Here is a 6,066-nt window from a genome sequence, read left to right as displayed (position 1 = left end):
AGTGGTAAACATACCGCTGTACCAGCTTTTTTGAAACGTGTTGTAGGCATCCATTTCAAAATGAGCAAATATTTGCACAAAAACAATAAAGTTTCTCAGTTGGAACATTAAATATCTTAGGTTGAAGAGGATTTGCAAATCATTGTATTCTGTTTTTATTTACATTTTACACAACATCCCAACTTCATTGGAATTGGGGTTTTATATCAGAAGCTCAAAGCGCTTTATAGTAATGTCTCACATTCACCCATTCACATACCGATGGCAGGGTGCTGCCATGCAAGGCATTTCACTACACACGTGAAGCAGTGTAGGGATTAAGGACCTTACCCAAGGGCCCTTAATGATTTTCCAGCCAGATGGGAGTTTGAACCAAGGAGTCTTTCATCTCAAGCCCAACGCTTAACCACTAGACCATCACCTCCCCGCAAAGTATATTGTAGGAATCTCAACAAAGTCTCAGACAAAATGTTCTTGAGAACATAATCGTTATCACAGCCAACATCTCTGTTGTCAAATCCTCCAAGAGCCTGCAAAAAGCTCAAATCAGAAGACAAAACGTCTGTAGAAGGTCTCTTAGATTTCTGAATGGATAAAGATCAATGTCAATTCAGTGTTACCTCAAAGGTCAAAATCTTACCAACCCCATGAGCAAATACATTAACAACAATAGTGAGGAAAAAATAACAATCACTTTTTGTTATTTTACAGGAAGAAACCTCAAGCACACCAGACTCAGTGGGGTGGCCATCTGTTATGACCAGTCTATATCTTCTGCTCTGTTTTTATAGACATAGCAGAAGGCACAAAACAAAGGCCGAAAATGCAATAACATATCAGAAATGATGTAAGTGACACAACCAAATACAACTCATTGTTCAAATTAGTGGGATGATTGAATATACAACAACAAGGTGTGGATCAGAGTCCCAGGGAAAAGCACCATGGAGTTGATGTGTTATGTTGATACCAGATCTCAGTCTGTAAGGTAGAAGATTAGCTACAGCCTACTCCAAACCAGCTGGACTTTCTACTTGTCTTCAAGATGTTTTTCCTTGTTAAAGTAACTTCTTCATTTCCAAAATGCTGCTAATGTAATGTAATATGTGTTTATGAAAATGCAGGATCCTAGTCCTTTGGATTGGACATCAACGTGACCTACCATCAGTTAACAGGCATACAGGTTTCCCAGTTTCAAGGCAGTCCCTCCATAAGAATTAGTCAACAGTGATTGATCCTGGTGTTGTCCCTATTCTTGTTCTGGTGAACATAGAACAGAAATTAATAATGAAAAAGGAGTCACTTGAACATCTGTTTAAGGTTCATCAGCAGATGAGTCCTAGACTTGGCTAACACAACCCAAAATTTGAGCTAATTATAACTTGTAATAGATGTCTTCAGCATGGATTTAAATGACTCAATAGATTTAGATTGTCTTATCTCAGTGGGCAGGTTATTCCGCAGAAAAGATAATAATAAGAGAAAGCCCCGTGACCTGCAGACTTCTTTTTCACCTTTAGAATACACAGTAATTCTGCATCCCTCTATCATAGGAACTGGTTTGGTCAGAGAGCATGTGCGTTGCTGTATCCTCTACCTTGCCGTACTGCTTTTAGGTTTTAGGTTTACCCACCCAGCCAGATCTGCGGTCCATCCTGGTCTTGTGAATGTAAACATTTGTCTTGTGCAGCCGGGTGTGTCGTGGAAATCCGTTTTGTTTTACAGAAGTGCCAGTCACTGAGATGGTGGCAAATTCCAACCTGCAGCGTACACTTACATTCAAATTTGTCATGTTTTTCAGTTCCTAATTAATCAGTTGTGGCCCAAAACCTGCAGCGCCCAACATGGGTCTCAAACCCACAACCCTGACATTCTGAGCTACTTTCTCTCTGGACAGAACTCGCATAGTTGTGTTTGCTCATCAGTCAGCATGACTATCTTAATTCGTATGTCTGTTGGATAACTGTCCAAGAACACGTTTAATTAAATTATGACAGCAGAAAGCAGAGGAGTGGATAATACCGTGTTAACATTCCACCTCCAGACTGAAACCACATGCAGAAATTACATCAACTTCTATTCTAACGCCACAGCGCGCGGCTCCACCACCCTCAGACTAAGACTCTCAGGGTGAAAACATTAATGTGAGAATGTAGTCATTTTCACCCCAGACACCACTGTGTCATCAAACAAAATAGTTGGGGATTGTGTAAAATCTGTTGCCGAGTGCTCACCAGATATGGATTGTGTGTCTCTTTGGGAAGATGCATGTAAATAAAGTAAGTTGCTACAACAGATCTGCATGTTGATTTGGCACAAATTTTACATCAGATGCCTTTTTGACACAAGTCTGTGGTGAAGAATGGGTAAGGAATTTGAACTAAGAACCTTCCAAGCTGTAAACAACCACACTTTACCACTTGGCCATTACCGCTGCTTGGGGAAGATGTATGTAAGTAATCCAGTGTAACCCTGGAAGGAACACAATAAATAGCGACACACCGTGTTGCGTTTCCTGCAGGCTGCATGCACACATGCATGTATGAGCAATGCTGTTTCCACAACCTGCTTAACTCATTCGATAGAGCATGAGACTGTTCATCTCAGGGTTGCGTGTTTTAGCCCCATGTTTTGTGCAGCTGTTTTTTTTGTTGTTGTTGTTTTTTTGTTTTGGTGAATCCACTGTTGCGACCCTGAACACAAAACAGGAGCAGCTGAATGGACGACAACAGCAACAACAACTCCAAAGTTTCAGGAAAGACACATAGATTGGGCTTGTGTGTGTTTTCTCATAAATGTGCAGGTCTGAAATCAGAATTTGCAGTGTTGTTGCTACAGCCCGGCTAGCTCAGTCGGTAGAGCATGAGACTCTTAATCTCAGGGTCGTGGGTTCGAGCCCCACGTTGGGCGCAGTTCATTTGGGAATGACAATTGACAGGGAAACTGGCAAGTTTTGGGAATTCACATTAATTGGACTCCTGTGTGTTTTCTCATGAATGCTGTGCAGGTTTGAAGATAGAATTTGCAAAATTTGCAGGATTACACTCAACATGTGCATGTAAATAATCTAGTGTAATCCCTGTGATGTTTGCAAATACTTATTTGAGAGATTCACAGCATTTCATGAGAAAATACCCAGGCGTATACTGTGCATGTTTTTCCCAAAACTCTCCACTTCAAGTGCCACTCCCAAAACAGCTGCGCCCAATGGGGGGCTCAAACCCACGACCCTGAGATTAAGAGTCTCATGCTCTACCAACTGAGCTAGCCAGGCTGTGACAGCAAAACTCCTCAGACACGTGTGTATACACCTACAGGAAACACAGGTTAGTTGTTTTGTGGGCCACTACTTCAAAGTTTTTGCAGCTACACCCTAATCAGTGTGTTTTTTTGGGTTGTTTCTTTTCTTTTTTTTTGCCCTGTGGTTCTTTTATTATGAAGTTGTACAGCCGTTAATACCAGGAAGGTCGGGACAACATTATGAGAGATTACAGTGTTTTTACTTTGGGTTTGTGTCCAGCAGCAGTTCTTTTAAACCCGTGTGCAGTACAAGAAGTAAAAGCACGTGGCCTCAGTCAGATGAGAGGAAACGCTGCCTCCTACTGGTCACCCCCTGCACCTACAACAGCTGGAGCAGCTTGATGTTAATATGACAGAAATACTGAGTGTTCTATCTTGATTCTGCTTTTTAATGCCTTCGTTTTTTTGATCACTTTACAGTTCCAGCACAAATAAAACCTTTTGAAATAAATCCTGAGGAGCTCCAGAGACATTTAAATCGCCTGTTGACAGGCCTTCATTTGAACGGGTTATTACCCACGAAACATTACACACGTATATTTTGTGCCTATGATACACAAAGAGTTTCAAGCCATCACATTACCAGCTACAAAGCTTCTCTGTGTCTGTGGTTTATATATTTTTGAGAGAGATTTCATTGCATTTTGTGTTCCTTATCACACTTATTTCATGTCTAAATCCTCTTTTGTCTTTTTCCTCTGCAGTTTGGGGGTGGTGTATAATAATATAATGAGATTCTCAGTGCCCAGGTGCTCTTTCTAGATAATTAGTGTGTGTGTTTGTGTGTGTGTTTGCAGCCACTCCGTCCAACTGAAGCTCAGAGAAACAGAGGAAGTGAGAACAGCGTTACATTAAATTTATTCCCTCTAGCTTCTTTCTGATTGTGAACTGTCCCCTTCCAACCCTCATTGTTTCCCTCCCAAACATTTTCACTTGGTGCTTCATCTTTTGTTTTTGCTCCTTGAACACAGTCGTCCATCCCATCATGTCTGTCACACACACAGAGATTTACAGACAGCACTGATTTACGTACACACTTTTATGTCAAACACATCCATCACTGATGGGCTAAAATGATTTATTCAGGGTTGTGATAGTTGCTGCTGCTGCTGCTGCATGCATTGAGTTGCCAGATTTGCTTCTTAGATAATGAAGGGATGGTTGCAATTCCATCTCTCTACTGTAGGGGATTTGTGAACCTGAGCTATTTTTGACTGCAGTAAACTAAGTACTAAGTAAACTAAGTATGCATTAATTATGCACAGTATGTGGTAACTCAAAAACAATGAATAGGCCTATCCCAATGGACATATCCGCCACCTGCTGGATGATTAGTGGTTGCTTGATAGATGATGCATTAGGAGCAGGTGGGGGTTGTTGTCAGTGAGCGAGTCTATCAGTTGCTGCATCAAAATTTACTAAATCAGATAAGTAAACTTGTTAGTTTCTGGCTATTTCTCAGCAGCTTCTTTCTAACACTCAAATAACGGTTGCATCTCTCCACAGCACAGCGGGAAGGTTTTTGTGCAAAGTTAGCATCCATATGCACAGAATTCCATCATTCTGACACGTTCTGGAAAGTAGAGCCGTACATCAAACAACCCACTGTGTTGAGACGTATGTGTGATTTACGGTGTGATCAGTGCAGAATTTCGCTGGAGTTGGAGACAATATGGCGCCTGTAGTGGGGCGGCATAGCAAAACAAATGTTCATTTTGTCATAAAAGCATGGAATTTGGCACACACATTCTAAATTAACTAATGTTTATTTTCCGATATGGAGCCATCCTGGAGCTGACCTCTAATGAGTTACAGGGGTCAATAAAGAATTACACAGGGGTCAAAATTTAAAAATGCTCCAATCATGTTGAAAACTACACCACATTATTTGTCTGATCAAAACTATTCCAAAAACATATAGTTTGGACTCGTTTTGGAATCATTTTGATCATATAATCATATAGCTATCCTGACTCCCATCCCACTGAGATACTTGTTCTACACCCTTTATTCTGCTTTAGTATTAATTAACTAATTTGCACAAAATTTGTCAGTTTTGCTGGTGGGCCAAAAATATTTTATTGTTCTATATTTGTATGTGTTGTTTTTATTGTCTATTTATATCGTGTGAAGCACTTTGTGACCTTGGTCTGTGAAAAGTGCTATATAAATAAAGCTTACCTACTTACTTACTTACAGTACATGTGGACCAAACATGCCCCACATTGGGCACCCCTGGTTGAGAGACCGAGACACTATGAAGAAGCCTGTTTCTGCTATTAAATCATTTTCTGCAGGGTTTTGTTATTCTGCTTTAGAATGTAACTATTTATAATCATGTGTTTCTTTCTTTGATATAGTACATTTATTTGTATCAACACACTCTCTCACACGTACCACATTCACTGTGTACCTTCCTCGACAATCTCCCTAATTTTTTCTGCCATTGCTAAATTCATACACAATCCTTCCCAGAGGGTTGTGTTGGTTTGCAACCTTATTTTTTTGAGTTGTAGAACGCAACCACTGTTAAACAATCAGAAAATACCTATTATTTCATGTAGTACATTTCTGTGCAGAAACTGTCTCTCACTGGTCGACAGGCGCAGCTGCAACTAATCCGTCATCAGTGAAGCATCTCCTAAACATCCAGCAGGTACCAGACTCGTCTATGGGATATTACGTGCGCAAAACAAGGTTTCTTTTTTCCGGTGATCTGTGTCAAAGTCCATCATATTAACTCAATGAATTGCGTTTGTGGCTTTT

At 40.5% G+C, this 6,066-nt stretch overlaps 2 non-coding genes across 2 annotated transcripts; one reads left to right on the top strand and one right to left on the bottom strand.

Moving 5' to 3' along the window:
- Positions 1-2,837: 2,837 nt before the first annotated feature.
- trnak-cuu lies at positions 2,838-2,910 on the top strand. Its single transcript has one exon. It is a non-coding gene; the product is annotated as a tRNA-Lys (tRNA).
- Positions 2,911-3,201: 291 nt separating this feature from the next.
- Positions 3,202-3,274, bottom strand: trnak-cuu. Its single transcript has one exon. It is a non-coding gene; the product is annotated as a tRNA-Lys (tRNA).
- Positions 3,275-6,066: the final 2,792 nt, after the last annotated feature.

This window comes from Thalassophryne amazonica, chromosome 22 (assembly GCF_902500255.1).
Source record: "Thalassophryne amazonica chromosome 22, fThaAma1.1, whole genome shotgun sequence".
Classification (NCBI taxonomy): Eukaryota; Metazoa; Chordata; class Actinopteri; order Batrachoidiformes; family Batrachoididae; genus Thalassophryne; species Thalassophryne amazonica.
The sequence above is the reverse complement of the archived record's forward strand: the minus strand, read 5'-3'. Positions and strand labels throughout refer to the sequence as shown.